At 42.9% G+C, this 17,572-nt stretch overlaps 1 protein-coding gene across 2 annotated transcripts in view; it reads right to left on the bottom strand.

Annotated features, from left to right (window-relative positions):
• TMLHE (trimethyllysine hydroxylase, epsilon) overlaps window positions 1-9,446 on the bottom strand; it is a 37,318-nt gene extending 27,872 nt beyond the window's left edge. Inside the window, exon 1 of one of the 2 annotated variants that reach the window (XM_087728304.1) lies at window positions 9,335-9,446. The gene's annotated coding sequence lies outside the window, so the exon portion shown is untranslated. Of the gene's footprint in view, window positions 1-2,651; window positions 2,833-9,334 lie in introns of those variants that run through there. The other variant, XM_087728305.1, reaches the window with a different exon arrangement.
• Window positions 9,447-17,572: the final 8,126 nt, after the last annotated feature.

Raw genomic sequence — 17,572 nt, 5'->3', positions numbered from 1 at the left:
AAAAAAAGCCAGAATTGAACATAGCCATAAAGGTCATTGAATTCAAATTCTTTCCCGACACAGAAAATTGGCTGGAATCACCTCCCTAATCCAGTATAATTTATAAAACTCACCGACAAAAAAATAGGCAACAATTCTTCTTAATATTTTAAAAAACTCTTTGGGTTGAAAAGTAAACTTGTTGGTTCACGTTTTATCCTTTGAAGGAACACGAAATACATTTGCTCCATCCTCTGTTTGGCAGCCCATTAAAGGCATTTAAACTCTCAGATTTTTTGGCTAAACACCAACCAATCTTTTCCTTACGATGGAATTGCCAAACCCTTAATCATCTTTTTCACTCTTTGTGTATTTAACTTGCCAATTCCAACTTATTTACTAAGATGCTCTTAATAAATATTCTTGCTTTTTCCACTTTTTTAAAAGCACTTTTATGTATTGGTTTTTTTCCCTGAGAATTTATCTTTCCCTCATAATTTTCTTTGTGCTTTGTTCTTGCTCTTATATTGTTTAATTAAACATTAATTAAAAAACATGCTCTTGCTTAGAAGTTGTCCTAATGTCCTTGCTTTCAAATGATTTGCGAAGCAAAAAGAAAAGAAATATTGCTTTGAATCACCCCAAGCAATGATTTCTAAGATTCTACCATGATTTCTAAGATTCTACCATGATTTCTAAGATTCTACCATGATTTCTAAGATTCCACCATGATTTCTAAGACTCTACAATGATTTCTACGATTAAGAGCCATTTTGGGTAGTGAGGTAACTGGCATATAAATTTAACAAATAAATAAAATAAAATAACTCTGTACACATGCCATTTTTGTTTTAACACCTTAAATGTCCTAACACCAGAAAAGCAAGAGAATAAAAGTGTTTTTAAGGATAGGAAATTAAGGATTAAGGCAACACGATGGTTCAGTGGTTAAGATGCTGAGCTTGTCGATCAGAAAGATCAGCAGTTCGGTGGTTCGGATCCCTAGCATCACATAACGGAGTGACCTCCCATTACTTGTCCCAGCTTCTGTCAACCCAGCAGTTCGAAAGCATGTAAAAAATGCAAGTAGAAAAATAGGGACCATCTTTGGTGGGAAAGTAACAGCGTTCCGTGTTCCTTCGGTGTTGAGTCATGCCAGCCACATAACCACGGAGACGTCTTTGGACAGCGCTGGCTCTTTGGCTGTGAAACGGAGATGAGCACCGCCCCCTAGATCCGGGAATGACTAGCACATATATGCAAGGGGCAACCTTTACCTTTACCTTAAGGATAGCCAGAGTCACAAAAGCAGCAATAATAATGACGAAAGACCAATTTGAACATTTGACAGACAAAGAGGGCAAGGAAATGAAGAAAGAACAACATCTGATGTTCTTTTAGGATTAGCTCAGAGTGCCTGCTTCTTGGGACAGCCAAATTAGAAACAAATGGCTTGTTCGTTCAAAGGTCTTTCCAAGACTTCTCCAAGCACTTCAGACTGTGGTAATTCCCAGAGTTATTCAAACACAAACCTGCTCGAACAAACCTGTTGACTGATTTCTTGTTTATCAAGAGAAACAAGAGAAAAGCTCTTATCTCCTTTCCCAAGACACGGCCATCAGCCTCCTCTGTTCCACTATCTTTGCTCACCAGAAACCAACACCAAGAACCATTCGTGGTCAGAAAACCCCTGTCTTCTGCTTACTTGATTGCCTGAGCTCCTGGCTCTCATCCAGCCCCTTAAGTCAACTCAGAACTTTGAAGCTGCCCAAGAGACACCTGAATGGGACACAGCGTTTCCATTTTTATTAGCACTTTTGAGAGTCCCTGCACCCCTTCCTCTTCCTCCTTTTCTCTAGCTCCCCATATTTTTCTATTCTTTCTAGCTTTCCCATCGTTCTTCCCCTCCTTCCCTTCCCTTCTCTCTTCCTCTCACTAGTGCAGGAACAGAATTGCAAGCTTACCCTTGCAGTTCTGAGGATTAGTAGAATAAAATGAAATGTGTTAAACCTGATAATGATATGTAGCTAATCAAGATGCTTATAGAGCCGAGGTGGCGCAGTGGTTAGGGTGCAGTACTGAAGGCCACTTCAGCTGACTGTGATCTGCAGTTCAGCGGTTCAAATCTCACCGGCTCAAGGTCGACTCAGTCTTCCATCCTTCCGAGGTGGGTGAAATGAGGACCCAGAGACTGTGGGGGCAAGTTGCTGACTCAATTTGCTAAAAAAAATCTGTAAACCGCTTAGAGAGGGCTGAAAGCCCTATGAAGCGGTATATAAGTCTAATTAATAAATAATAAAATAATAATAAGATGTGAGTGAATTAACATTAACATTATTAATTGTGGAAACGAATCAAGTAAAATGCTTATTATATAAAAACTGGATTTGAAGATATAGGTTACCTATAGAAAATAGATAAATTTGGTTTATTATTGAAGAGATAAATATGACATTGTTTACGCGTTAAGAAAAAATTAAGTCTAAGATGGAAAATATGGGGGAAAAATAATACAGCTAAAACTGGGAATGGAAATATAATGTAAAATGAATTATATGGGAGAATGTTAAAGGGGGAAAACCGGACAACACTTTGTTCACAAAATAATTTTAAATATGCAACAAAAAATAAAAAAAATGTTTGCAAAAAAAAACAAAAAACTGCAAGCTTACCCGATATTCTTAGCTCTTCAAGGGCTCTTTAGGAGAGGGAAGGTGGATATAGGACAAAGCAATTGTTTCTTTTAAGTCCAGCAAAGTGCCACATTGCCCTCCATCTGCTTCTCACAAACAGCCGATTAAAAGAACAGCTCTGTTCAAATTTGAAGCTTGTTTTTTTTATTAAAAAAAACAGAGTCTGAACGTATGTCTTTCTTAATTCTGTGTTTTTCGACAGAGCCTCTGGGCAAGGAAACGGGGAGACGGAAATGAGAATTCCTTCTAGGATTCGGTGGGTGGCAGGCAGGCAGGCAGGCAGGGTTTTTGCCAAGAAGTCTGCAGCTTCAACAGCCTTTCCCAGCCATGGCTGAGTGAGTCCCTCGGAAGAGGCACCCTTGGCTAGATTTCGCTTCAACACCAAATTTAAGCTGAACAGAATTCAAAAATCTTCAGCCAGTCCTTCAGCAGAGGGTAACAGCAGCGAGGGGGACCCACGCTCCAGTGGAACAGACCGTCCATGAAAGGAGAGAGGGTTTTTTTTGGGGGGGGGGGGGAAGCAAAAATGCAATAAAACGGGAGTCCGTGTAAACTGCTGGCCATCAACCACGAGAGAGCATCTCTTTGGCTCCTGGTGGAGCCCTTCCCCAACGGTGCACAGGGGCTGAGAACTTCATATGTGGGCTGGCTTTTTAGCTTCTCTCTCTCTCTCTCTTTCTCTCTGTGTGTGTGTGTGTGTGTTTAAAGGGGGGGGGAAGGGGGAGAAAAGCAGACAGCCTTCCAATGAGAGAGAAAAGCCACGTTAATCTCCAGCCCTGTGGGAGAGCAGCTGTTTGCTGTGGGCACAGATGGACAGAGAGAAAGACACCCACGCACACGGATGTAGGCTTGAAAAATATTCTGGTTCCCTCAAATTCTTCTTCTTCCCTTCCTTCGTAGTCCCTATCTCCCACTGATGACTATAACCATGTTGCTTGTATCTTTAAATTTTATATTGTTTTATTCAGATTTAAGATTCAGATTTAGTTTATTTGTATGCCGCCCTTCTCCGGGAGGGACTCAGGGCGGCGAACAACTCAAAGGGGGAAAAGGGAACATAAAACATAATACACGTGATTAAAATAAACAAGAATCATACAGCCATACAAGTCGAGAGGGGAGGGGAACTCATCAACCCCAGGCCTGCCGGCACAGTCAGGTTTTGACGGCTTTCCGGAAGGCCTGGAGAGAGGTGAGAGTCCGAATCTCCGCGGGGAGTTCGTTCCAAAGGGCCGGAGCTGCCACAGAGAAGGCCCTTCCCCGGGTAGTGGCCAGGTGGCATTGGCTGGTGGACGCAACCCGGAGGAGGCCGACCCTGTGTGATCTAACGTGTCTTTGGGAGGTAATTGGCAGCAGGCGGTATTTGTTTCCTGGTATAACTAGATTCCTTATTAGTAACCTATGACAGTCACTAAGTGTTGTATCTTACGATTCTTGATGAATGGATTCTATTTTATTTTTCTTTATGTACACTGAGAGCATCTGCACCGAACACAAATTCCCTGTGGGTCCAATTACACCTGGCCAATAAAGAATTCTATTCTGTCCTTTTTTTAATTAATTTTTTATATCAATCACCATATTCTATTATAATATAACTAAAATATTATTAATCATATATTATTATAGCATGCATATGCATATTCATAATGGATTTTCATTTTTTTTGTTTAGTCAGTAATTCTATGCAGTATTTTAATTCTGTTCTGTTCCGTTCCATTTCCAATCCCACTCCTACTCCTATTCTATGTCATGATCTGGTGGGAAGTCCCTTTATTGTCAAATTCAAGGAGAATGTTTTTCTTCTTGCCAGTAAGATATCAGAGGAAACAAATTAAAGGGGGAAAAAGTTGATTTTGTAAACCTAAATTTTGCTGTCCCCAGGAATAGACTATTTATAGCACATACGGTAACCATTTGTCTGAAGTGGTATAGGGTTTCCTGCCTAAGCAGGGGGTTGGACTAGAAGACCTCCAAGGTCCCTTCCAACTCTGTTATTCTATTCTAACCCAGTGCTGTTTGTTCAAAGGAATCTTTTACAACACAATCGAATCGCTCTCAGTTTGTTTCCCCAAATCCCTAGGAATGACTCTCCTCTTTTGACATTTCTTGATGCAATCTGAACCTGATCTAACTTTTCCCACCCGAGGTTTGTCCTCATGAATCATTTTCAAATGTCCAGGGACTCGGGAGGAAAACATGGGTAGAAGGTTAAGTAACCTAATATCTGAATTTCTTTCCATTATTGCAGCCTGGATAAACATGGCATGTGTGCGCGTTAGAGCTGCAAGCTTATTTTAGTAGCTGGGAAGATAAGCCAGTAAGTGCTTTTGGCAAAAAAAGGGAAACTAAGCGTTTCTTATTGTTCAGTGTAGCTTTTTATTGTAAAACGATAAGAGGTCTGGAGGCCAAACCGTGCCACGAACAGGGAATTGGGTATGTCAAGTCTAACGAAGAGAAGGACTAAATATGAGCCAGCTGTGTGCGGCAGCTGCCAAAAAAGCCAACACAGTTCTAGGCTGCATAAACAGAGGGATAGAATCAAGACCCCGTGAAGTGTTAATACCACTTTATAATGCCTTGGTAAGACCACACTTGGAATAATGCATCCAGTTTTGGCCACCACGATGTAAAACAGATGTGGAGATTCTAGAAAAAGTGCAGAGAAGAGCCACAATGATGATTAGGGGACTGGAGGCTAAAACAGATGAAGAACGGTTGCAGGAACTGGGTACATCTAGTTTAATGAAAAGAAGGACTAGGAGAGACATGATAGCAGTGTTCCAATATCTCAGGGGTTGCCACAAAAAAGATGGAGTCAAACTATTCTCCAAAGGACCTGAGGGTAGAACAAGAAGCAATGGGTGGAAACTAATCAAGGAGAGAAACAACTTAGAACCGAGGAGAAATTTCCTGACAGTTAGAACAATTAATCAGTGGAACAACTTGCCTCTAGAAGTTGTGAATGCTCCAACACTGGAATTTTTAAAGAAGATGTTCTAACCGTTTGTCTGAAGTGATGCAAGGCTTCCTGCCTAAGCAGGGGGTTGGACTAGAAGACCTCCAAGGTCCCTTCCAACTCTGTTATTCTGTTTCTGAAGAGCTCCAGGTTGGAGAAAGCTGGACAAGAAAGAAGCTGGGAAGTGGCTGATGGTTCTTCTACCTACAGGTGTCCATTGCTGTTCCCATTCTGCATTAGCAAGGCAGTCTCTGCTTCTTGAATATGTGAAAATAGAAGCCAATTGGCCACAATATTTTTTTTAAAAGAGTCACCTTTGTTCTTCCCAGCTACGTGCAAAATGAGCAGATGAAAAGTCTTTAGAGGAGCTTCAAAGGAGGAGCTGAGTTAATGGACCAATTAATACACTCATTTCCAATTAGAAGACCTGGGATGACGTATGAAAATGACTAGAGCATGACAAAGGAACCAGTCAGGGACGCTCAGACACCCGTAACAAAAATCACTTGCAAAGTTAGCACAATCTCTTGCTTGCCTTTTACTCATCCAAGATTGAATAGCATTTAGATTTATATACCGCTTTACATCCTTCTCTAAGTGATTTAGTTTACAGAGTCAGCCTCTTGCCCCCAACAAATCTGGCTCCTCATTTTACCCACCTCGGAAGAATGGAAGGCTGAGTCAACCTTGAGCCGGTCAGTCAGCAGAATTACCCTGCAATACTGCATTCTAACCACTGGGGTGGGAGGGTGGGGGGAGGGAGGGAGGGGGGGAGGGAGGGAGGAAGGAAGGAAGGAAGGAAAATAACAATAGCACTTAGACTTATATACCACTTCAGTATTTACAGTCCTCTCTAAGCAGTTTACAGAGTCAACATATTGCCCCCAAACAATTGAGGTCCTCATTTTATTGACCTCTGAAGGATGGAAGGCTGAGTCAACCTTGAGCCAGTCACAATCGATCTGCGGGCAGTCGGCAGAATTAACTTGCAGTACTGCATTCTAACCACTGCGGAGGGAGGGAGGGAGGGCGGGCAAAAGCATTTAGACTTATATACCACTTCACAGTGCTTTACAGCCCTCTCTATGCAGTTTACAGAGTCAGCCTATTTCCCCCAAACATCTGGGTCCTCATTTTACCCACCTCGGAAGGATGGAAGGCTGAGTCAACCAAGTAAACAGCATTTTTTGACCCAATCAAATCCCAAAGGCACTTTTGCAAAAGGCAACTGGATTTTCTTGTTCTTTTTCTTTGAAAACCTTTCACTTCTGATCCAAGAAGCTTCTCCCTTTCACTTCTTCAGAACTGAAGAAGCTTCTTGGATGGGAAGCGAAACCTTTTCAAAGAAAAAAAAACATCAAGAAAGTCCAGTTGCCTTTTGGAAAACCACCTTTGAGGACAATCCATGACCTGGAGCAAGGAGAACCTCCACAGAAAATTCCAATCAAGGAAGACCCCAGCCTCAATTCGAATCAGGAGAGGAAAGAGCTGAGTTGAAATCCATCTGCAACTGCAGATGCTCCTTGAATGCTTTGGACCAACCTCTCCCTCTCAGCCGAACCCACCTCCCAAGATTGTTGTTGTGGAGGAAACAAATGAATGAGGAGTGCTAAATTTGCCGTCCCTCGGCAAAGACTCTAACTAATAAATGAAAAATAAACTAACCTAGTTGCCTCTAGTGGCATTAAATCAGAGGTTGTATTCATTTAGCAGGTCCTGACCAGTTCTGGAAAACCGGTAGCGGAAATTTTGAGTAGTTCGGAGAACCGGCAAATACCACCTCTGGCTGGCCCCGCCCCCATCTATTCTCTGCCTCCCGAGGTCCAGCTGATCGGGAGGGAATGGGGATTTTGCAGTAACCTTTCCCTGCCATGCTCACCAAGCCACGCCCACAGAACTGGCAGTAAAAAAATTTGAATCCCATTTCTGCATTAAATGTCTGAAATGTGCCAGCAGCAAAGATCATGTTGAGTAGCAATGTGATGGATTAGATGCCATCCAGTTGTTTTCAGCTCCTAGCAGCCACACAGATAGATTTGACTGGTCATTATGGCAATTAAATTGCCAGCACATCTGAAGGGCACCAGGTCATGGATGGTTGAAGAAATAAGAGGGCTAAACAGTCTCAACGCTTTGATACTGAGCTCCCTTAGGAACATTTCCATTAAGAGGTCTGTATTTCCACTTCTTTTTCTTTCTTTCTTTCTCTCTCTCTCTCTCTCTCTCTCTCTCTCTCTCTCCCTCTCTCCCTCCCTCCCTCCCTCCCTCCCCCCCTCTCTCTGTATCTAAAAAGGGAGATTCTTTTGTCTCTGCCACTGGTCAGTCCCATCCCTTGAAAGAATGTAAACAAACAGGAAAAGTGACCCAACCGCCTCACCAGTCATCAAAGGTCACCACTCAGAATCCAAAGAATGAGTAGAATCAGAATAGAGCTGGAAGGGACCTTGGAGGTCTTCCAGTCCAGCCCCCTGCTCAAGCAGGAGACCCAATACCATTTCAGACAAGTGACAAGTTCAGTTTCTTCTTTAAAAACTCCAGTGATGAAGTACCCACAACCTCTGGAGGCAGCTTCTGTTCCAGTGGTTAATTGTTCTGATAGGAAGTTTCTCCTTAATTTCAGGTTGCTTCTCTTGTTGATTAGTTTCCATCCATTGTTTCTTGTCCTGCCCTCTGGTACTTTGGAGAATAAATTGACCCCCCTCTTCTTTGATCTTAACCTAAACGCCCAAATTCTGGAATACTGCTATCATGTCTCCCCTCCAAGACCTTCTTTTCCCGAGAATAGCCAAACCCAAATCCTGCAAATGTTGTTTTAGTCTCTAGGCCTTTTATAGTCTTAGTTGCTCTTCTCTGCACTTTTTCCAAAGTCTCAACATCTTTTTTGCAATGTGGTTACCAAAACTGCAATATTCCAAGTGTGGCCTTAAAAAGGTAAAAGTTACCCTCGCACATATGTGCTAGTCATTCCCGACTCTAGGGGGCAGTGCTCATCTCTGTTTCACAGCTGAAGAGCCAGCGGTGTCCAAAGACGTCTCCGTGGTCATGTGGCCGGCATGACTCAATGCCAAAGGCGCACGGAACGCTGCTCCCTTCCCACCAAAGGTGGTTCCTATTTTTCTACTTGCATTTCTTACGTGCTTTCAAACTGCTAGGTTGGCAGAAGCTGGGACAAGTAACGGGAGCTCACTCCGTTACACAGAGCTAGGGATTCGAACCACTGGCCTTTCTGATCGACAACCTCAGCATCTTAGCCACTGAGCCACCGCGTCCCACAGCTGGCTATTATGGGATGCCTAAACAAGAGGAGGCAAGACCTCCAGCCTGCCATTCTGGGTCCAAGGACTTGGGGAGCAAAATCTTGAAAAGAGAGGGACTTATGATTGAATAGCAGGGGAGGAAGAGAAAAGAAAAGAAAAGAAAAAGCAACAAGAAAAATAGCATCTAGGATCTCTTTGGGGAACAAATTGCTTCATTCCTTTCAAATGCTTTCATGCAGATTCCATCACCCCCAGACCCCATGCACTCTGGACGTGCACTCTGCAAATGCACTCTGGACATGTTCAGAAACCCTCTTTCTTGAGCTTCCGAGGTTCCGTCTCAATGAAACCCAGCTTCAGAAACCCCGAAAGTTCTCGATCCCCCTCCCCAACCTTCCCTCTTTCTTTCCTCTTCCTACCTTGCAGCAACCGAGAGACGGACTTACCTCGCGGGGTCTCGGGACGGCAGACGGACTCCTGCCCCGCCCCGCCCCCTCCGGGAGGAGAAGGGCAGCAGCCACCATAGAGAGACGGGGCAGAGCGGGCCCGAAAAAAGACCCCGCCCCTAAAGAAAGAAAGGGAAAGGGAGAGCAAAGGGGAAGAGATGCATGCGCCAAGACACTTCCGGATCCCAATAGAACATGTGGCTAAAAAAAAAAAAATACACCCTCCCACTCTTTTCCACCTTTTGCCTGCAAGAAAGGGAATAATTGCGCTGTTATTTGCGAGATCCTAAGTTGTAGTCTTACATGGTCGTTGCTTTATTATTCATAATAATAAAAATAATAATTTGAATTATTATATACTTTATTCATTAAACATGAAACTCAGCCAACTGAGATTATTATTATTACTGGTTAAACTTTGGTAAGATTCACAGCCTTTGGGGCTGGTTGGTAGCTCAACCGCTTGAGTCCTAACCAAGGACCTAGGAACTGTTAAGGTAACGTCGGGAGGATATAAGCTGTTCCAAGTAGGGTGGTTTTTTGTAGAGTCAGAATGTTCAAGTCCGATAAATTTAGAATTTATTATTCATTAAATTTAGTGTTGTTGTTTTATGGTATTACATTATTATTCCTCATCCTCTTCTCATCCTCATCGTATTATTACTATTATTACTGTAAACCTTTATTCATTAAACATGAAACTCAGTCCACTAAACATTTAAAAATGTACCACAAATATCATTGACTGGCACTGATTGATACGGGTTGCTGCCAGCATCCTAGGTATCAACCAAGTATCTTCTTAAAATTTACGATGTTCCGAGTAGCGAAGTATTTTTCAGTTCCACCGGCGCTACAGCAGGAAGCTGCAACTTTTATTATTACTATTATTATTATTGAATTAAGTTTCCCCCAGGCTCAGACTGTCAATCTAACTGTAGATTCCTACACTTATACCAAACTTCTATTTATTTACCTAATTTATATAGCCTCTCAACTCTGCGTGCAACAAGAGAGGATGATGTCGATGATAATTTAGCTTCTTAATTGGACACTGACCATGTTCCTATTCTAGTGCAAATATTTCTATTCTGTTGTTAATGCATTTTAGGATAACCGATTCCTTTTTGGTTTAGTTGTTTAGTTAGTTTAATCTTCCTGGTTTCATAAGTGTCCTGTTCCTACCTCTGTTATATTTCATTACTGTATTCATATAGGGAACTCTTATTGGATCCTACTTTATTTTATTTTGCGATTTGCAGGTGGTTAAGCGAAATAGAATTTCTGTTTTGCTAGAATTTTTGCTCTACAGATAGAAGTGGCCTCATAGAAACCGGAAGTCAAGCTGTCCCCACTTGAGCCTCTATGACAGTGTTTTTCAGCCTTGCGAACTTTAAGAGGTGTGGATCTCAAGTCCCAGAAGGAATTTTGGGAGTTGAAGTCCACTCTTCTTAAAGTGACCAAGATTGAAAAACGCTGCTCTGCTGTACTGTATTTAGTGGAGGGCTGTTCAACCACGAAATTCCAGGCTTCTGCAGAGTGATTTCCGGTTTTTCATTGACATTGGTGGATTCTCCCACTGGCAAACATAGAGGTTTAATTCACAATGCAACTGTGTTCTCCAGACATCCAGCCCACATTTTAGTTGTAGGTATTGTAGCCAGGGCCGGATTTTCCTATAGGCTAACTAGGCTTCAGCCTAGGGCCTCAAGATCAAGAGGGCCCTACATTCAAATTGTTAGCAAAATTAAAATTACACTATTCTAAAAACAGTGAACACTAAAACACTGAACCGAAAATAAGGAGAAATTCTATGCATATGACTAATAAACAAACATAAAAATGTATTGGTTAAGATCGTTCCACCACCGCGGCAGTTGGGAGCCCGCCCACGTTCCCGGCACCCGTGGTCGGGCGAAAGGCGCGGCCGCTCCCAGTAGCCGCCCCGTCGACGCGGAGCCCACCAGCGGCCAGGCAGGTGAGAGCGAGGGGGCCGAGCCGGGCAGCTGAGCGCAGCAGGGAAGGCGGCTGGCCTCGCTGCCTTTGCCGCAGAGCAGAGCCACCCTCCGTCGGGAGGCCAGCTATATATATTGATATATATTGATATATATCACAGTAATGATGTATTTTATTGTCTCTCATGTAATTTACAAACTTAAAAATGGGAGGTGAAAGAGCCTCATAAGTGGAATAGCCTAGGGCCTCTTTTCACCTAAATCCGGCCCTGATTGTAGCCCTCCCTCCCTGTGGTTAATTTTTGGTTCCGTGGGTTGGGATACCAAAAGGATGCGTTGAGTAAATCCTGATTTTAGTTCAGTCCGACAGCCTGTTGTGCAAAGACAGCCACAGAAAAAGGAACTGCAATAAAATATCACATGAAATGCCTTTTTGTTGCAATTGCATTTTAGAGCAAACCGTTTCATGTCACTGTCTATTTGCTGCTATGAAAGCAAATTTAAGAATAACATCCCAGAAACGCTTGCAACAGTATCAAAGCCAAACAACAAAAGCAAAACTTGTTTTGTTAAACTTTTCTTAAATGTTATTTTTCAAAGCAGAACTGCCCAAAGCCAAGACTTCTATATCCTTTTATTGTACTGTACTCAACCTGTGTAGTTAAGATGTTCTGCCGAGTTCTGCTTTTTTTAAAATAAATAAATAAATAATTCTGCAGACGCAATAAGAGTGGAAAAATGTACACATTTTGCCACCCGTATCGCCACTAAATAAGTCCTAGTGAAGGCTCTTAGTAGTATTCGGTCGGATTCGGAGTTGCTAGCCCTCCAGCGTCGCTCTAGGCATCTCTTTTGGCGCTTCATCTCCCAGAGTTCCTCGGTGAACCAAGGTGCCCTCCTGGATCCACTGCAGTGGAGAGGCCGCAAAGGCGCAATCCGGTCTAGTGCCTCAGTCGCCGCTGTATTCCACGCGGCGACCAAGGACTCCGTCGGATTGTGGGCGAGAGAGTCAGGTATCTCCCCAAGCTCCTTCTGAAATCCCAACGGGTCCATCAGGTGCCTGGGGCGGAACCACTTAATCGGTTCCACCTCCCTGCAGTGTGGGAGTAGCTTCCGAAAATCAAGCCTCAACAGGAAGTGATCTGACCATGATCTTAACTCAAGATCACGTCTCCACTGCCCTGAGAGAAACACTAGGTCAAGCGTGTGTCCCGCTCTATGAGTCGGACCCTGAATTACCTGGGTCAAGTCCATGGTTGTCATGGAAGCCATGAACTCAGCCATGAGCCGAGGTGGCACAGTGGTTAAATGCAGCACTTCAGCTGACTTCAGTTCTGCAGTTCGGGTGTTCAAATCTCACCGGCTCATGGTTGACTCAGCCTTCCATCCTTCCCAGGTGGGTAAAATGAGGACCCGGATTGTTGTTGGGGGCAATATGCTGACTCTGTAAACCGCTTAGAGAGGGCTGAAAGCCCTATGAAGCGGTATATAAGTCTAACTGCTATTGCTATTGCTAACTCCTGGGCCCGTCAGAGCGTTCGCCTAGGGACAGTGCCATACCAAAAAATACCTGGGAAAACATTGAACCCAATAGAAACAGACGGAATCTCAGTATGTCAATCCCAAAAGTTGTATTATTTGAAACAGAGCACGTATAATGATTTATAAAGGTATCTTTAGCTACCCTGGTTCCTGGCAAGGATACAATAATTAAAAGTACCAAACCCAGTCGGACTTATCTGGTAGGCTGTGGGTGAAAATGCTAATAGTATTAATAATAAATACAACAACCTGCAAGTAGAAGTAGAAAGAAAGCGAAGGTGGTACTAATATCATAGTGGTGCCTTAGGTGCAATCCCAAAACATCTGGAGCACCAGTTGAACGTCATTGGCATTAGCAAAATCACCATCGAGTCCAGACAGGCCATTCCAGGCACCAGCATCTCATAGCCTGACCTCTTGCAATTATTCTTTAGTTACTTTTTTTTGTAATTTTCCTTGCTCAATTTCATTCTAACTTACTGTTTGAATGTTGCTTTTTACGCTTTGTAAGCTGGCCACAGGTTGATTGGCACCAACACTTGAGAGACCTCCTGCTGCCAATTACCTCCTCTAGACCGATTAGATCCCACAGATTAGGCCTCCTCCGAATTCCATCCGCCAGCCAGTGTCGACTGGCGACTACCCGGAGGAGAGCCTTCTCTGTGGCTGCTCTGACCCTCTGGAACGAACTCCCCGTGGAGATTCGAACCCTCACCACCCTCCAGGCCTTCCGCAAAGCCCTTAAAACCTGGCTGTTTCGACAGGCCTGGGGCTAAAGAACTGTTGCCCCCGTCTCGAATGGTATGACTGTTGCGTGTTTTAAATTATGTATTGTTGCGTGTCGTTTTAATTTTTGTTTGTATCCCCCTCCCTTGGTTTGAGTTGTGAGCCACCCTGAGTCCCCTTCGGGGGAAAAGGGCGGCATATAAATAAAATAAACATTCAAACATTCAACACTGAATAAATGGAATCAAGCTAAGCCTGCGTGAAAGCCCTTCTCTGATCACTAGAGGCCGCCCTACTCCACGTTTGAAAGAATTTTAGGTTGTTTCTCCCCCAAAGATGCTTTTTTTTTTCAAGAGGTTTCTTGTTTTTTTAAAAACAGATTAACAGAGTTGGAATGGACCTTGTAGGTCTTCTAGTCCAACCCCCGATCCAAGCAGGAGACCCTACACCATTTCTGACAGAGGGCAGTCCAGTCTCTTCTTTAAAGCCTCCAGTGATGAAGCTCCCACAACTTCTGAAGGCAACTTCTGTTCCATGGGTTGATTGTTCTCACTGTCAGGAAATTTCTCCTGATTTCTAGGTTGAATCTCTCCTTGGTCAGTTTCCATCCATTATTCCTTGTCTGGCCTTCAGGTGCTTTGGAAAATAGCTTGACCCCCCTCCTCTCTGTGGCAGCCCCTCAAATATTGGACGACTGCTACCATGACTTTCTCTTTCTAGACTAGCCATGCCCAGTTCCTGCAACCGTTCATTGCATGTTTTAGCCTCCAGTCCTCTAATTATCTTGGTTGCTTCTTCTCTGCACTTTTTCTAGAGACTCAACGTCTTTTTTATAGTGTGGTGACCAAAACTGGATGCAGTACTCTAAGTATGGTCTTACTAAGCACGAGCTGAAGAAGCTCCTTGGATGAGAAGCGAAACCTCTTCAAAGAAAAACCAAGAAAGTCCAGTTGCCTCATGAAAAAGCACCTTTGGGACAGACATCACCAGGATGACTGAGAATTTCCATAGACCTTGTTTCTTCCCCTTTCTAGCTTCATCAAGGCATACCGAATAGAGCCATCAACAACCGATGGCTTGGTTGAAGAAGTATGCCTGCCTTCCAGCTTTGCAGTGCTGTCCGTCCTTACTTTTGTGTCAGTGACCAGAATGGGGTTTGCCAAAGTTGGAGATCAGCAGGCCAAGGGTGCTTGCAAGAGGCAAACCCATCCACATGTTTGCTGTTGGATCCAGTGACTGGGGAATTACATGGGAACATGCCTGAAAGTCTTAGCAATTAATTGGAGGCTTTAAAAAAAATATGAGGATACTATTTGAACCCTAAGCAGATTCCTTGAACTGGAGGAGCTTTGACCAGTTTCCTGCTGTTATTAATTTTTTCTCTCCCGAATTGCATTCAACAGGAGTGGAAAAGTAATCCCATCTGAATTGTTCTGCCTGATCCACATTTTTGGTCACTGCACTATAAAAAAAGATGTTGAGACTCTAAAAAAGAATACAGAGAGGAGCAATCAAGATGATTAAGGGACTGGAGGCTAAAATATACGATGAACAGTTGCAGGAACTGGGCATGGACAGGATAGCAGTCTTCCAATATTTGAGGGGCTGCCATGGAGAGGAGGGGGTCAAGCTATTTTCCAAAGCACCTGAAGGCCGGACAAGGAACAATGGATGCAAACTGATCAAGGAGAGATTCAACCTGGAAATACGGAGGAACTTTCTGACAGTGAGAACAATCAACCCATGGAACAGAAGTTGCCTTCAGACGTTGTGGGAGCTTCATCACTGGAGGCTTTTAAGAAGAGACTGGACTGCCCTCTGTCAGAAATGGTGTAGAGTCTCCTGCTTGAGCGGGGTGGGGGGGTAGGAGTTGGGGGGGTTGGGTAGGACTAGAGTTGAAGTCCACAAGTCTTAAAGTTGCCAAGTTTGGAGACCCCTGGCTTACGACAACTTTAAGATCCAGAGGGACATGTTTTTATCACTGTCTTGCTCTGGGGGTAGGAATGGAAGAGCGTTGCAGGAACTCACATGCCGAGCATGTTTTCCCAGAGGAAACAAGATGGTGACTCACACTCCATGAGCTCAAAGTTTAGGCATTTCTGGCCTCCCTGAGAAAATTTCACAGGCCGTGCTTGGGATTCCTGAGGGCTGCTGACACCTCTCTGGGGGGCCGTGGGAGGGATCCATTCCAGCCCCTGGCGGGTGGTGGCCAGGCCTCGTGTCCATGGGAATGACCTCTGTCTCTTGAACGGAATCTTGTCCCTTCTGGGTTTTCACTTTCCCTGTCGGGAATAACAGACAAAATAACAGAGTAACAGACTTGGAAGGGACCTTGGAGGTCTTCTAGTCCAACCCTCTCCTCAAGCAGGAGACCCGATTCCATTTCAGACCAATTTTCCCCAATCTCCTCTTAAGAATATCTGGCTGACTGAAATGATATAAGGGCCTCTGCCTTGAGCAGGGGGTTGGACTAGAAGACCTCCAAGGTTCCTTCCAACTCTGTTGGTGCAACCACAGCTTCTGAAGGCAAACAGTTCCACTGATTAATTGTCCTCACCATCAGGAAATCCATCTTTATTTAGAGGCTGGTTCTCTCTTTGGTTAGTTTCCACCCATTGCTTCTTGTCCTGCCTTCAGGTGCAAATTTGTTTCCTGCTTTCAATTTCCCTGTTAGGGACCAGGAAGGAAGGATTCCAGCTCTCAGGAAAAAGAAGGGTTTCTCCAATCCCTGAAATAAAGGGTGGCAAAATATAGTTTTAGTTTAGTTTAGTTTATTGTCATTGCACCTCATACAATGGAATTAAATGCCATCTTCATTGTACATTATAACTATAAAAATAAAAACACAAAAACACATCCTTCACGTTCTGTGCAATTGAACTGAAAACCTGATCTTGCATTAATATTGCACTATACTGTAGAATTCAATATAGTTACTGCCCTGGGATAGAAGCTATTTTTCAGCCTATTTGTCCTTGTTTTTATTATCCTGTACCATCTGCCAGATGGTAATAGTCCAAAAAAAAAAAGGATGTCCAGGATGAGATGGATCACGAATGTAGCTGCCACTATCAAGTTTACAATCAATTCCTTTTTTGTTTCATTTATATCCTGTTTTTCCACCAGCAACAATAATGCAATCCTTGGTGACATCTCTAGATTTACATTCATCCGACAGATTTCTTTTATTATTTTTTCCCTTCTACAACACCTTACAGCCATTACATCAACATTGTTATGTCATCATACCTGTACATGTATATAATATTTCGCTTCTATATTTACACACTTTATACACAGTTCTATATATATTTATATATATTGTTTTTTGGCTTAATTAATTTTGTTCCTGTTTTGCAGCCATTTAGATTTACATTCAAAAGTACTTTAATTTCCCTAACACCATGTCCCATATTTTTTGTGAGCTGTCACAATCCCGCGACTTCACGACTGACAACAACAACAAAAATGAGTCCAGAAACTCAAAAGTATTGGATTAAAATTTGGAAATGGATACAACAAATTACAGACAAACAAATAGAATATAAAGGGAACTCTTTCTCCTGGGAATAATCAAGGAGAAATGTAGAAAGAAAATTAAATACATACTAATATACCTGTTGACTACAGCCAGAATAACTTTTGCCCAATGTTGGAAATAAAGTAATATTTCCCCAAATGAAACTAGTGATTCAGAAAATTCTAGATTGCACAGAAATGGACAACATTAAGATTAAAGGACAAAAAAGAGTCTGAATACTATGAAATTTGGGATAATTGGTATAAACGGTTTCATAACAGGAAGCCAAGAAACAATAGAGAAATGCATAGAACTGTAGATGAATGTATATAAATATAGAAGCGATATAAGATTGATATATACAGGTATGTTGACACAACAATGTTAATGTGATGATTGTAAGATGTTATAGGGAGGAAAAAAAACAATACAAATGTGATCAACAACAAAAAAAAACGAATTGGAAATTTCATGAGGTGGCAACGCCCCAGTTTA

This window comes from Thamnophis sirtalis, unplaced genomic scaffold, assembly GCF_051295495.1.
Source record: "Thamnophis sirtalis isolate CommonGarterSnake01/CBP01778 unplaced genomic scaffold, rThaSir2_p1.2 scaffold_13, whole genome shotgun sequence".
In the NCBI taxonomy this organism is placed as follows: Eukaryota; Metazoa; Chordata; class Lepidosauria; order Squamata; family Natricidae; genus Thamnophis; species Thamnophis sirtalis.
This window is presented reverse-complemented; position numbering and strand designations above follow the sequence as displayed.